This window comes from Pteropus vampyrus, unplaced genomic scaffold (genome assembly GCF_000151845.1).
Source record: "Pteropus vampyrus isolate Shadow unplaced genomic scaffold, Pvam_2.0 Scaffold81, whole genome shotgun sequence".
Lineage (NCBI taxonomy): Eukaryota > Metazoa > Chordata > Mammalia > Chiroptera > Pteropodidae > Pteropus > Pteropus vampyrus.
Window position 1 is genome coordinate 5,148,487 of NW_011888862.1, and position 16,599 is coordinate 5,165,085.

Consider the following 16,599-nt stretch of genomic DNA (forward strand, 5'->3'; position numbering starts at 1 on the left):
CAGACTGGTATCAAGGATGCAGATGAAGACAATGCCCTAGGAGGAAGGCTGAGCTAAAAGATGGAAGTGACCTGAGTGCCTCGATTACCATATAGAGCAAAGCTTCTCTGATGACCTGGATAGCTCACATCACAGCTGTTATGTGATATATAAGCCACGGTATGAAGAGTTTCTTTGTTATGGTGTCTTAGTCTTTATTCTAACATGAGGTTTGAGGTTAGTTTGCCCAGCCAGTAAGCAATGAAGCAGGAGTAAATGTCAGAGAGTGCCCTAGAAACCCTAAAGGCTGTACAAATACAGAATAGGGGGAATCTCAATTAACAGCTCCATGTTTGAAAGAGAATTGAAGGCTTCTGGTAGACCAGAAGACACCTGTAACTCAATGGCATGCTATAACTGTGGGGAGGGGGTGGGAGGCTGGGGAATGAATGAGCAGTGATTGTCAGACTGAAGTCTTTCTGCCCTAGTCAGACCACAGCTTGCAGCCTTCAGTTTACAGTGCAGATTCGTGTTTTTTCAAAAAGACTCCTCAAATACCTTATGAGAATTTCACTTTACTTTAGTGTTCTGTGGATGCTAGTAAGTTTAGTGAAATTTTTTATTTTTGACTATATTTTTCCAATAGACAATCTGGATGCCTCTGAAAAAGCATATTCAAGAGATAAGTCAGGATTTATGTGATTTAAACTTTTAAATTATGTCCTATAAGAAGTATGTGTTGGACTTGAGTGGGAAGGAGTGGCTCACCACAATGAAGAAGAATCTCAGAGGTACGAAAATAGTAAATATCTTCAAATATTTGGGGGACTGTCATGAGGAAGAGTAATGAGATGTATTCTGAATGGTATCTGAAAATCTTGAATTTCAAATTGCATGAAAAAAAGCAGCAATTCATATAAATGTAATGTATAAACATATAGATTTTTTTAAATTAAGAGATGCTCATTTAGATTTACAGAAGAATTCTTCCTTTTATAAAAAGATCCACCTCAGTATTCTTTTAATAGCAAGTTCCACTATGCATTTAAAATTTTTGATTTGCAAAACAACCTCATGGAGTATACCGACAGTATCCCTCAGTTCCCCAGCACGCCATGGTCAGCTGGGCTAATGCAGGGAGAGTCGTAGAAAGAAACTATTGACAAACAAGTAGGAGGCAGTAGAGAAATCACCAGGAATGGCTAAGTACCCCAAGACTAGCAACAACAGGGCACAGAAGAGCCAAAGAGAAAGCAGGTACTGAAACCTATACACAGCAAGAATTCAGTGAATTTGGCTACATGTCCTTCCTGCGGCCAAGGATGCAACTTATGATGACCCTACAGGGAGAAGCTGGGGAAAAAACTACCCTGAACTGCACTCTCTTCTCTTCCTGAAACCTGCCAGGGCTCCCCATTGGCCGAACCAAACCAGAAGCCATAAGACAGGAGTCACATTCATGGCATCCATGTAAGTCAGCCTTTCGGTCCATTAAGGAGAAAAGAAAGGGTGGAGAGTTGGTCTGCAGGAGCAAAAGGAAGACATTAGGAAATGTGATGTGAACCTGAACTTTCTACTTTATGTATTAACCATTCTGTCACACATCTTCACATTTTGTTCCATATCCGAGCAAGTAATACTAAAGAACCTGTTATAACGAGTGTCCAAAACAAGTAGTATAAACTAATCTAAAATGAAAATGAAAACTCAACATTCTGGAAGTGAAGCTAGTGGTTTTTCATCGCCCTCATTCCCATGGATGAATACTCTCTTTAGTGTTAAACACACTTATGCTAGCTATGCTTGTCTTATGTACTAAACCTATGGTAAACCAAAAGAGGCGAATAAATTTTGCTTCAGTGAAAAGCGCCTATGACAGTAAAACGTAGATTTTATTCTCATGAAGCACCAAATGATCCACTGCAAAAGTCTGAATAGGTCAGAGTTCAAAAAACAAATAAAGAAAAAAGACAAGATACAGTAATATTCTTGGGCCTAAACGTTTTGTCTCGGTTTTGAATTAGACGAATGCTCTTTCACCGTCCTCGTTCGCTCAGAAAGTGTAAAACATGTCTCACTGGCAATTTTGATTTCAACATGACTCCCTTTTGTAAATACCCTATCTCAGTTATGATGCACTTTTTTAAGGCCTTGGGCAGATTCACAAATTTTCTGCTGCTGCTTTGGCTCCCATGGCACCTTTTCTTCTTTCTTACAGCACTCATCGATGTGTACTGTAATTATTTAACATGTCTGACTCCTTTGTTAGATTGTGAGCCCCCAAGAAGGATCATGCATTGCATCTTGCAGTCCCAGGAGTAGTTTCCCCAGAGTATACACCCGATGAATTCTTGCCAAATAAATTAATAATAAACAACCTTGCCTTCTGTCTTTTCTCGCTTGCGGGGGAGGATTCTCAAACTAAAAGAGAACACTATCCTTCTTGTGTATCCTCAAGAGTGAAACTCGTGGCTTGGGCTTTCTTTTAAACTTTTATATTTGTATTCATACTTACCATAAAAGCATATGTAAGATTTTGTTACATTGAACACTTAGTGCTGAGAGTCAGTAAACTTTTTTTAAATAAAGGTCCAAATAATAACTATTTTAGGTTTTCCAGGACATATGGTCTCTGTTCCAAGCACTAAACTCCACCCTTGCAACAAAAAAACAGCATTAGACAATACATAAATGATTGGGTGTAGCTATGTAAAACAGGCTTCTATTCTTGGACATCGGGTTGTAAGCCAGGCTGCAATGAGGAACCCTGTTCACATAGCCTGTCTTTCATGTACATTTGTATCTACAGGATCAAGGTCAAGAGGTGGGGCAAAGAATAAATACATTTATTAGTTTGGTAGGTATGGCCAAATTTGTATTACCTTTTCCACTTAAAAAAAACAACAACAACAACAATAAATAAATAAATATGCATGCTCTCAAAATCAAATTATTCAGAGCTTCTATAGTCAGAATCACAATAGGAGTCAAATATTCAAATATTCATTGAATATTTATCATTCATGGCTATTCTACACAATACGGAAAAAAATAACAAAAGAATAAGACAATGTCTCTTCACTCAAACTTTCTAAAATGAGGTCAGCAGAAATCAGTAAAAATGACTGACTTGTATTGTTTACTGAGTTGATTGGTTAATAATTTAACTAATTAAAGTAAATCTAGCCCAAATACATTACCATTATGGCTACAGACATCCATGGTTAAAAGCAGTCATCTGCATCTAGACTAATTAATAACACTTTATCTTTGTGTCATGAGAATCTTTTTCATATCTTACCTTACATTAAAGATATCATATGCTTTTTTACATCCCCTACCTAACTATATACACAGATTCTGAAGTCATTCGTCTTTGTTTTCCTTGAGTCTTGTTGTCAGGAAATGTTTGATACGATAATAGCCTCTAGTCTTACTACTACAATAACTACTCCCACCTGATTCCCTAGCATTTACCTTGCACAGCTGTCATTCTACAAGGTAGCCTTCCAACTCATGCCTGCCAACTTTCCAGATGTTTGTTATTTTATATTTCATTGCTGGCTTCCCAAGATCCCCTATGATTATTCAAATTAGTGCAATATACAAACTTTGATGACGCTCTCAGAAGAGAAACATCTTGCTTTTAGAGTTGTTTCAAGGAGCCCAGTTTCACAATTCACATTTCACTGAGCACTTTTTTTTTTTTTTCAAAACTATTTGATGGATAAACCATCTTCCTAAAGTTATATTTTGGTTTCTCACTGCAATCCAAAAATCTCTGAAGATACACAAACAAAAATCCAGGAGTAAAATTATAAAAGCCAACAATCATCTGCCTTTAAAATGTTATTTTCACAGAGCTAAATTTATCAGATGTCTCCCAATGTTTTTCCTGGGGAGCAAAGGCAAAACAACTCTGTCAACTGAACAGCAGTTCTTACTGCTTTTTCCCCGTCATAGCATCTAATGGAACTAGAACACTTAGCAAATTAACACTGAAGAACGAGAAAGAAGGAAAAGTAGCAACAGCTGCCATGCAAGTTCCCCAGCTTCAATAAAACAGAACTTGAGCAAGAAGTCTTTTTCACAACATACCATTTCTCCTTTCCTCTGAACGTGGATTGTGGATGCTCAAAGCATCACACCATAACAAAACCCATAAAAATTACAGTAATTGGGCATAATTCAAGATTTTATAGCCCCGGGATCTAATTCAACAAAATAATTTCTACATTAACACAAGAAGTTTCCTCTGTGGTTATGAAAGGAAGGCTCAGAATCATCACCCAAAAACTATTATCCAACACCCCAAGGTTCCAAAACACTGAGGTTGGCATGTGGAAAGATGAGAGGGAAGTTGCGATTTATGACATGAGTCAGCTTATTAAAAAATAATAGGTCTCCGGCCATGCCAACCCTGAACATGCCCGATACCGTCTGATCTCAGAAGCTAAGCAGGGTCAGGCCTGGTTAGTACTTGAATGGGAGACCACCCAGGAAGACCGGGTGCTGTAGGCGTGAAAATAAATAAATAAATAAATAATGGGTTCACAAAAGCTTACCAAAACATTGGCATAATCACAGAAGAACCAAACATAAAAATGGTAATAATACAGTATTAATCTCAATTAACTGGAATGGGCTGTTGTAGCCATGCAGTTTTCTATTCCAAGGAGCACTAAGAAGAACGTTTTTTCTTGTTGCTCTATTACTGCTGCTAGCACATGGTCGTAGCGAGTTTTATGGACTCGCTCGTTCAATTCTGTTCCAACTCCTTTCTGTGCCTTCCTGGATTACAGAGACTTGAAAGTAACTTTTTTAGATTCCCTCACAGCTAAAACTGTGGATGAGATTTCAATTCTGCATAACAGATGCACTCGTCCAATATTGCGATTTGGAACCAAGTTAAGTAGGAAGAGAGGCCAGGTGTGAGAAATTCACTTTGTGGATGCAGATCACAGTTGAGGAGTCCTAGTTCCAATGTTAGCAGCTGAGGCTGTGTTTTTGCAACTTAGCAGAAGTGGCTCCCCTATCACAGCGGAGGCAGTGGCTCCCAAGCCAGCACTTTAGTGGAAGTGGCCCATTCAAAAAGCACCTTTCATACTGTGGTAGAGAAGCAGTGTGAAGACCCGGTTTTATGGTTTGCTTTGAATGTCGCTCCTGAAAGTCCAGCTTGTAGTCTGACTCTTTAGCCCTGCCAACGATATTGCCAATTAATACCCCTTATTTTTCCCTTTAGGCTTAAAAGCCAGCTATAACTGATTCTGTCCCTGTAAGTAATCCCCAATAGATGCAGTAGATGTTCACGTCTCTGCCTTTACACATACAGTATAATAAATGTACTTGATGAATAATGGCCTTAAAATTCTTCAAAATCATCATTAAGAAAATTAAAAAAGGAGTTTTGTTCAAATGAAAGGAGAAATGGTATGTTGTGAAAAAGACTTCTTGCTGAATTTGGTTATAAATGCCAAATCACTTTGAACTTCCAAGCATGACTTAACTTCATTTGAACAAAAATCTCCTTTCACACTCGCATAGCAAGTAAAATATTATAGGTATAGACGAGTAAGAAAACCAAGTGAGGAGTATACTGAAAGCATAACATAGAATTCAATCAATAAAGACGGCTGTGCATTGGTGGTGGGTTTAATATTTTAATAGCTGCTGGTAAAACTCCAGCAACTGTCCAGGAAAAGACAATGTGGGATTGGAATGAGGTGAAAAGAAGGGACGAAGATGGTGAGAGTCACAGTTTGGATCCCCCCAGAAGCAAACCTTGAGAGGTCAATTTGAACGCAAGTATATGTTTAAGAGATAAAAATCAGTATGTGAGCAAGGAAATGTATTAGTTTTCTATTGCTATTGTAACAAATTACCACAAATTTGGCGGCTTAAAACAGTACAAACTTATTCTCTTAAAGTACTAGAGGTAAGAAGCCCAAAATCAATTTCACTTTGCTAAAGTCAAGGTGCCAGTAGGGCAGGATCCTTCTGGAGGCTCTAAGGGATAGTTCGTTTCCTTTCTTCCTTTAGCCTGCTGGTGGCCGTCAGCATTCCTTGGCTCCTGGACTCTTCCTATATCTTCAAAGTTCATCACTCAATCTCTGCTTCCATCATCACATCCCTTCTGACCCTTACTCTGACTCTTCCAGAATCCTTTTTAAAGACTCATGTGACACGACAAGAAAAGAAAATTTCAGGCCAATATCTCTGATGAACATAGATGCAAAAATCCTCAACAAAATATTAGCCAAACAAATTCAACAGTACATTAAAAGGATCATACACTACGATCAAGTGGGATTTATGCCTGGGATGCAAGGATGGTTCAACATATACAAATCAATCAATGTGATACACCACATTAACAGAATGAAGAGGGGAAATCAAATGATCATATCAACAGATGCAAGAAAAGCACTGACAAAATTAAACATCCTTTTATGATAAAAATTCTCAACAAATTAGGTATAGAAGGAATGCACCTCAATATAATAAAGGCCATGATTAGCAAGCCCACAGTTAATATCACACCAAATGGTGAAAAGCTAAAAGCTTTTCCTCTAAGATCAGGAACAAGACAAGGATGCCAACTCTTTCCACTTTTATTCAACATAGTATTGTAAGTCCTAACCAGAGCCATTGGGCCAGAAAAAGAAATAGAAGGCATTCAAATAGAAAAGAAGTAAAATCGTCCGTTTGCAGGTGGCATGATCTTACATGTAGGAATCCCTTCAGACACCACCAAAAAAATAAAAAATAAAAATAAACACCTGTTACAACTAATAAATTCAGCAAATTAATGAAATTAACATTCAAAAGTAAATTGCATTTCTATATGGTAACATTGAAAAACCAAAAAGAAAATTAAGACAATAATACACATATAAAACAAAATAATATTCACTAAAAATTATTTAAACTGAAAAAGAAGTTCAGTAAAGTGGTTACACACAAGGGAGATATATAAAAATTAATAGTTTTCCTTCCCCAAAATAGCCAAGTGGAATAAATACTTGAAAAACAGATCACACAAGAACAACAAAAAACATAAAATACTCATTTACTTAATATGCGAAACCACCATGATAAAAATTATAAAAGTTTACTAAGACATATAAACACAGATTTAAATATATAGAATTGTCTCATACTCCTGGCTGTCATGATGGAATTGTTATAAAGATGTCAATTCTTCCCAACGTGACTTATAGATTTAATGCAATCGCAATCAAAACTCAATTTTTCAGTTTAAAAATATTTATCTCAAGAAATGTGTTGTGATCCCATCTTTTACTCTAACCATCTTTGTAATTTCAAGTAAGATAAAAAATAATATTAAAAACAAACAAACAAACAAAAAAAACCCCTAACGTTTTGGCCTATGATGGCATCAATGGGATTAGCTTTCAGAATCATGCCACATCTCCTAAGTAAGGCTACTGCCCTTCAGTCTGTATTTCCTCTTCTATTAAACAGAGTGCCCTCGTGATTATGTCCATTGACTTTTTCCCTTCTCGACTAATTGAAATTTAGTATTTATGTACATCTATTTGCCTACTTATCTATTGATTAAGGACATGGTGGATGACCGCGAAACTCAATATATCTAAAATACTCCAGATTCTTCATATGTTGAAGACTATGAGATTCCAAGAGCACATAGAGAGAACATGGGAGATGAGCTGAATCATAATCTGCAGCAACAGGCTGATTATCACATAGCCCCACTGTTATGCACTGTAGAAGAAGTTGTCTAATGCTAGCTTGCTCTGAAGACTCTTGACCACTGTGTAGGTATCCATAAAGGACTCACTCCCTGGAGACAGGATTAAATTCTTACATGGGTCCTACACAGCCCACTTGGTTGCATGAAGGTTCTAACACTCCCATGTAATTGGTCCTTATATCCCTTTAATTATCTTAAGACTCCAATGATCTACACTCCTGGGAAGGGGAACCTGGTCCTAGGAATGATTTGGTGGTTTACAAAGTCAGTCAAGGATCATAGGTCCCTCTATCTGTGGTGCTAATATGCCCAGAGCATAGTCCTTATCCCTGTGATTAAAGCCAGGTTGCTGACAAGTCTGGAAGTCTGGCTTGCAGGAAGAAAGGCTGAACAAAGGAGTTGGAAGCTGTAACTATTCAAATGGCATTGAGGAAAACTTTGGTCACATGGACCTGCGTAATCCCTAATCTGGGAGTGTAGATTCTAGTGCACTATGAGAAGAGAATGGATTCAGAAGGTCTTGACAACCCATTTCTGAATTTCTGCATGGAGCAGAGTAGTGATGTAACACAGGCTTAAACATTTGCAAACAAGGGCCAGAGTTCATGCTTCATCATTTGCACACCATGTGCCCAGTTATTGGCCTGTCATAATGTCATGCTTTCCCAAATGCGTTTCTGAGTGGGGACTCAAGCTAGATGAAGCGGAACGTGCTAAAGAATTAAATGGCAATTGGGGAAGGATCTTTACCCAATAAGCAAGTTTTAAAAATAAACGCCTTTGTCAAAACTGGCCCATAAAAGATGTTTTACAAATTATCAAGTGGCCTTTGATTACATGTAACTATTTCAAATTTAGCCAAGTCCCTTCTAGGTTTGGCTAAGTAACTTTCTTTTTTTATTCATATTTCACTGATGTTTCAAAGCCAATATCTATGAGAAGGGCTTGTCAATTTTTACCAATCAAGTCCAAAATTCATTTTTCTCTGCTTTCTGTTCTTCATTTATCACATGCTTTGATGTGGTTAAACTTGAAACCCTCTTTTACTGAAAATGAATAACATTTATTTCTAACTAAGACAACTTTGGAGCAAAGAGAGAGAACAAAGTAGCTAGTTTACTTAAGTAGAGAACCAAGAAATACAATATTCCTCTTCAGTTTTTGTCAGCCCTTTCTCAAGGCCATAATATATTCCTCAAAATAAGCACAACTGACTGAGATGTACTGCAACAGCAGAAAAGGAGACGTTGTTTAAAAACACAATCTTTTGACTAAAAAATGTAATCATCTCATTACTGACATCAGAATAATCCAAACAATTGCATTTCATATTGAAGACTGGTCTAAATGGAATCTGGAATCAATTCTACAATAGTTGAGTGGGAAAACAAAGCAGTCCTTCCTCAGGTAGCTAAGTTTCTGAGCTGCTGATTACATATCTGGGTTGGATAATACCTTAAAATGGATAAAACCTCATGAATAGAGTAAAGAGGTTCTTTGTGGCTGCTTTTCTGTAAACCACACAGCACTTCTGTTTACTTTTACTAAAGAATGAGATGAATGAAAGTTGAAGAGTGTAGCAAATGAGTGGCTGTCAACAGATATTTCTAAGGGAAAAATCTTTTCAAAAAACCAGATTGCTTTCTTGGATTGGGAAAAAAGGGTAACAGGTGATGGCAGAGCCACCAGAGGTAATTTATCTGGATCTCAGAAAGATATTTCATAACCTCTAGTACAGTAAACTAATACATAAAATTAAAGAACTTAAAACTCAGTGCTAACATCCATACACGCAAACCGTCCCAGCTGGAGTTTGGGGTGCAATATCTTATAGGCATTAGTATCAAATAGTCATAATAACTAAGACAGAAAGGAATTCCTGGTATTTGCTTAGGCAAAACAAGCTTAGGCCTGATTTTCAAATGAGCACTGAAATCAATGGAGACATAGCATCCACCAATTAAGAGAAAACCAAAGCCAGACTCAGATGAGCCTTGGGGAAATATACGCAGAGCTCTTTAATGGACAGAAGAAAAATTAAATAGTTATGCTTTATTGAACATTTATTCCGTGTCAGACACTGCACTTCATGCTTTACAAGCATTATGTCCCTTAATCTTCACACAACTTTAAGAAGTCTTATCATTATTAGCCTTTGCTCCCCACTCTGTCCTCTCTCACCCACCTGCTGGAGGAGTAAGAAGGGAAGGGATGTGAAGATTGAGAGTAACTAGATAAAATCTCTTAGGCACCAGCACCATCTTTTGTGTTCTATGTATATGAAATGATTGGACTCTTGGGTCAGAGACAAAGGACAAAGGACAGCAATAAGCAGTAGTCAGCGTAACATAACTTGCGCTGGTTTCCCCAAGTCCCGACTTTCACAAGGTAACACAATGACAGCCAAGTGATGCCTGAACATGCAGGGAGGAAATCAGAGCCTCGGAAATGCCAGTCTTTGATAAGAGGCTAATTAAACCTGCCCTGGAGAGAGACGTTATCATTACTATCGTAGAAAACAAGCAAATCTGCCCTCTGCTTTGGAGGCAGATACTGTATCTTCTAAGGCTTTTCATTATACAGGCATCCTTGAAAAGAGTCTGAAAGGCAAATCTGTTGATCCCTTTGATTAGGCATGTAGAAATGCAGAATGCCTTTGGAGAATTATCACCCAACGAACACATGGTCTAGAAAGGTTTTCATAAGATCATTCTACTGTTCCTGGGTAAGTATAAATGTAGGAGCTGGAATTAGAATTGTATATATTGCTAAGCTTCTATTTACTTAATCATTTGGAAAACAATCATAAAATTTCCATTGCCTATAATATCAAACATGATTCAACTATTTTGAAGAAAATATACTGCGTAAAATTATAAGTATTGAATGCCCTTCAGGGCTTGAAACATACATAGGCATTTGTAGAACCCACTTATACCCAATCACAATCTATATTTTTTTACAGACATTCTATCACTGTACTCTTGAATATTCAGTCATTAAACTCATCAAGCGGGCTTTCTGAGAAATATTGACGTAAGAAACGTCCAAAGTTGTAGAGAACTTTTATAAGAGTTTATTTGAGCCCAAACTGACAACAATTGCTGGGAAGCAAGATCTCAAACACTCCACAGAATGTCAGTTTTGCAGTTTCTTTTTTGCATTGGGAAATAAGGAAGGAATGTAAGGAAGATTATATAAAAGTGGGAAAAAACAAGGTACAGGATGGTTAACATGATTATGTGATCTCGTGAGGGCGGTTACACCTTCTGAGGGGTCTGGAAAAGAAGATTACTTCTGCTGTTTCAAAGGTGTGTTAACCTAGATGCACAAGAACAATGAACAGGACTGGCTTAAAAACCTTCCACTTACAGAAGTTAGAAGCCTGGGGCATGATTACCCACCATGACCTGCCCAGCTAGGAATTTGTGATCAGATCGCCCTGTGAGGTGACTTTCAGTTAGATTTATGACAGTACCCCTTTTTCATTGACAGAAGAATAAAGTTATTAATGACCTTAATGGTGAAATTTATAAATAAATAAATTAAATGTCTCAATACTTTACGAATAAAGTATTCATAAAGGAAATAAAATATTCATAAAGGAAAAAGAAAGCATTGCAATTCAGTACCAGCAGCCATGGCGAGCCACGTGCACACAGTGAGAGTAAGAAGTAGCCAGAAGCTTTTTTTACAGAGGGGAAGAGGAAGAAAAGAGGAGGGGCTGTTATGACCATAGAGTTCTTGTAAACATAGAATTCTTCCTGTAGGGCTTCTGCAACTGACATAGGATGCAAGAGCGCCTCCCACAGGCCCTCCAAATTCCTGCCTAGGTTAAGGTCTCAATTATAAATTTTAACACTAAGAACTGCTAAAAGAGCACCATAGACCAGTGGTTTAATTGGCTTCGTTCAATCATCAACCTGTTAGATTAATACCTAATTAACCCTATTGGATTCCTCTTTACATATGAGAAAACCAGGAATCCCATAGATTAAGTAAACCCTCCAAAGATCACACAGCTGGTTAGTAGCAAAAACCACATCTTCCTCACTCTACATATAACTCTGAAATGTACGAACAGGATTCTTTCGATCACCTTTAGATTTAAAATATTCTCAGAAACCAAAGACTTTCACAGGTTCATAATGAGAGACTTGGATTTGTGACTTGAGCCCATAAAATGATAACGCTATATATTTTTTCTAAAATAATCACTCTCTAGCCAGGAATCTGAGACCTGAAAATGCCTTTTCCCAAGCGGAATGGGAAAAAATAAGCTGTGGCATTTGTAAAAGTTATTCAATGATGAATTAGCCTCTGGGTTATCATAAAACTATTTTGGTAGTTTCCTGATTGCTATGAGGTTAATAACAACATGGGAATGATACACAGAGCCCTCAGTCATTTATTTAGTGCCAGCAGTATCTGAGGACAACAACAACAACAAAAAAGCACAACAGTTATTTAAGCTGCCTCACTATTTATGAAGGAAAAAAGAACAAGATTATTTATTTATTAATAGTTATCTTCATTCTTTGAATTTTTAAACTATATTAGAGAAAAAAAAAAGGAAATAAATCCTAACGATGTATAACAGCATCATAGTTTGATACAAAATATCCTCCTAACAATACGTACAAATTCTAACATGGGAAAGTCAAATGATAGGATTATGTAAGAATAAAAAAGAGCAGAATTTGCCACTTCAAAATATGTCTCTTTGACATAAGGATTATTTTGAGCCTATTTGAGGTAATTAAAAAAAAAAAAAAACAGCAGACAGTGGAAGCTCTGAAAACCAAGTAGAAGTTACTCTACTGAAAGAGACACTCACATTTCTAAGGGAAATTTCCATTTGTAAGGGGGCCACCCTCTCTGTACCAGGAGCCCACAGCTTCTTTTGTCTTTAGCTGGGGATGGTTTTTAAGGTGGTGGCTTGGGCCGTTTCAGGAGTTACTCTGTTTTCCTGGGTCTCTTCCATGGAAACAGGAGGTATCCATGCTATTAAACTTCTGTTTGTTTTTCTTCTGTTAATCTGTCTTTAATTACAGGAGTTTCTCAGCCAGGAACCTAGAAAGGTGGAGGAAAAATCATTTTCCTTCCCCTACAAGAGGATATAATTCTCAGATGAATTGTAAAATGTTAGAAAAAAAATACATCGATCATTTTGATACACTCTTCAATAATATATTTTCAGCACTTTAGATATTTTTATTATTTTTATTCATGTTTTTCACAATTAACATAGCCTATCTGTGTAAGTCTGATGTGCATCCAAATAAAGATCACCATCTCTCAGCCTGCTTAAGGATGTATATTGAGTTTGAGATCTAGACTTCTCTAACTGACATTTTTATAAAATAATAAAGACAAAATGTAATAAAACATTCAAATAATGGCATAAATACTGCTATACAAAGATGGAGATGCTCCCAGACCTAACTGTTGAATGACAGGTAGCACCAATATGTGATGGCTTGAAATATTAATTCATCACCTGATATATGAACATTCCAATTTGGCTTAGGAAAAACAGTTTAAGGAAATAATGTATTAATGTGTGAGATGTATAAAACTCAAATTCCAAAAGTCAGCACAGCCTAAATGTAAAATACTTTTGAACTTGCCAGGTGTGATGGTAGCTAGCTAATAGTACTGTCTGATTGTCCATTTTCATGATTCCTTCAGAATATTTCGATTCACAGTAGCACTAGAAGCTGAGCAAAGCAATCAGCGACTTGCCACTCTCTGGGTGAAATTCTGGGGGCTGTAGAAGATGCACCTGAGAAACTGACCACTTTCTAGTCCTTTGAAACAGGACAGAATCAAAGATAAAGCAAGTGGGAGTGTGATATAACTGATCTCCAATATTTACCCCGACCTCAAAGAGAACAGATCTGAACCATACCTTTTCTGCAGGAAACCATTTTCTGAGGCACTTAGGGCTGCATATACCAGAAATTTGGTAAAGGGCCATACCCAACAACCCACCCCCCTACGTTAAAATCTGAGTCAGAAATTACGACCCTCAACTGGTCCATGAACATAATCAGAGAGAACGGCATCATCTTGACTGTTGCAGGCTAGGTCTCTTTCTTTCAAAGGTGAACTAACAGGAGTGAAAAAAGAATTCAACATGGAATGACCAATAAAAATATTTTGCAATATTAAAGATTGATAATATAGCGGCTATTTTTCAAATGATCATGTTCCAGTTACTGTGCTTGGCACTTTCTCTACTGAGTGAATTTAATTTTCAGAGCCTCCTTGTAAGATAGGAATTATTATTCCCATCGTGGTAATGAAGAAACTGAAGTTTGGGAAGGACAGCTAAATCTTTCAAAGTCATGTGGTTGGTTGGTGGAAAGGCTGGCTGAAGTCTGTGCCCCTAACTGCAGCCCCAAACCATCTTCCAAAGAACCAAAGATCTCTGCTTCTCAATATCCACAACCCATTACACCTACAAATCACCAGCAGGTCCTGTTAAAAAGAAGATTCTGAATCAGTAAGTCTGGAGTGGAGCCTGAAAATCTACATTTCTAGTGAGCTCTCTAGTGATGTTGATGCAGCTGGTGCTCAGATCACAGTTTGAGAAGTAAAGGTGTAGGAAACATGCTACTATGGGAAAACAGAAGAAAATTGCACTGTCAAAAATTATATAAGAAAATGTGAACTCTATGAAGAAGGCAATGAAAGGTGGAATGAAGGCGCAGAAGGCTGGCATGAAAATAGATGCATCAGAAGGAGGCAAGGGTAATAACAAGAGTTGGAAACAATGGAAAAGAATCCAAAGAAACTACAAACAAAGGCAGAAGCATCTATCAAAGCTAACAAAAGAGTGGACTCTACATTAGAGAACAAACAAATTAAAAATGGATGAGGCAAACTTGAAAATGAGGTAGGGGTTACATCGGGACCCCTCCCCAGAGCCACTAAAATGAAAAACAGCCTTGAACAATAACTTTGACATAGTGAAGCAGTTTTGTGGTTTAAAACTTCCTGCTAAAGCAGAAAATAAAGGGTATAGAGAAAGTCCCCAACATAGGCATGCACAGAAGGACAGCTGGTATAATCTAAAAGTCACCTTTCTTCATTATACAATCATTGTAATAAATTAGCATTGCGGTTAAGGCTGTACCCATCATGCATATGACACCGTGATAGTTCCAGAAAGCCCAGACATGGCAAGAAAAAGAGCATCTCCCTGATTCTTGGGGAAAAAAACACCTTTCCATGAAGGGACCACCCAAAATCATGAATATTTCACTCCTTCATTAGATTAATGGACAAAATCCCCAAACCCACAATGGTACGATGCAGCGACTCTTGCTTGAGACTGCCTGCTCTCCCATCTGAGAGTGAGTGTATTTTGTCTTCAAGACTGACTGCTCTTGGCAGCCTACTCTCCCTTCTGAAAGTGTACTTTCGCTTTGAATAAAGCTAGTTTTCATACAATCGCTGGGCATCTGCCTTCAATTCTTTGTCAACCAGACATCAAGAATCAAAATCCAGGAGTTCAAGGACTCCCTAGAACCAGTAACAAAGAGCACTCCAAAATAAGAGCAAAAAGAAAAGGATGAAAATGATGGAAGAGAAGATTAGAGCTATGGGACAAAGATGCAAGCCTCTGGAAATAGGCATTGTAGAGCGGGAGCCAGGACGACTGGGGCAAACAGTTAACTTAAAGATATGGAAGAAGAACACATAAAATATTAAGACATAACACTGGTTCTGAGTAATTAAGGTGAAGACATTTCCTGTGGCAGACACTATTGGTGCCCTGAGCAGGTTCACCTCCACCCACTTCACAGCCCACCTGCAGTTACCGTCCATAGTTCCTGGACCCCTTGGAAGCTCCCTGCCTCAAGCACCCACATCCCCCTGCTACCGAGGGAGCTCATTCAGCCTGTGCACTGGGCAGCCCAGACTCAACATCTCCAGGTTAAATCAACCAAAGAGGGACAGGAGTCAGTGGCTAAATGCCCCAGCTTCTCCATTGCAGGCTGGGACAACTGAAGTGTGTTCTACACTGCCACTTATATCTCTAGCAGGATCAAGTCCCAGTTGCCCACCGCTGTAAGGCGCACACTAACTCAGCCTTTATCTGCTTCTCTCTCTTCCTTGCCTTACCTCCCCTCTCCCTCACTTGTGCAGCCTGGGATCATCTCCCATTTAAATGACCCGAGTTGCTGACTCAGCATATGCTTTTGGAGAAACAGAAACTATGACATGTCCCAAAGATATCAGAGGAAAATCCCTATACTGAAAAGGAAAGAAATTCCACATTTAACAGTGTGTTATTTAATCATGTGGCCCCCATGTTTTGAATTCAGAAGTGAAGAGGTACTGATATGGGTGATACATAAACATTCCCATACCTTATCCCTTCCACCATTTCCCCCTCTTTTGGGCTCAACTGTACAAGGTTTTTAATACCCAGAATACCATAGGGCATGATTCCTATTCCTTGTCTTCCCCTCTTACTTGTAAACTTCTCGCAAACAAGAACTGTGTCTTATTAGCTTTTTATCCCAAGCACCTAGCACAGTACTTTGCACATAGAGGGCTCCTGATAAATTCATTAAATAAATGTTCAATGAATCACTGGGTACTAGTACTGGCTCTAACACTAACTAGATGTGTAACCTGGGTCAAATCGCTTAACCAATCTAAGCCATAGTTACCTCCATCTATAATATGAAATAACTCAATGTTCTCTGAGGTCAAGTTAGTATACGCATCCAGATAAGCAAAATTTCTCTCTAATCTCTTAAACCTGGTTAATGTAGCATAAAGCTGGCCACAATATTAAAAGAATAGCCAGATCTTCGTGGACCACATTAATCGATAACTATAGTATCACCTAAAATCCTAGCATTTAA

General features: G+C 38.0%; 1 pseudogene; it reads left to right on the forward strand.

Moving 5' to 3' along the window:
* Window positions 1-4,380: 4,380 nt before the first annotated feature.
* On the forward strand, window positions 4,381-4,500 carry LOC111741744 (annotated as a pseudogene).
* The last annotated feature ends 12,099 nt before the right edge of the window (window positions 4,501-16,599 follow it).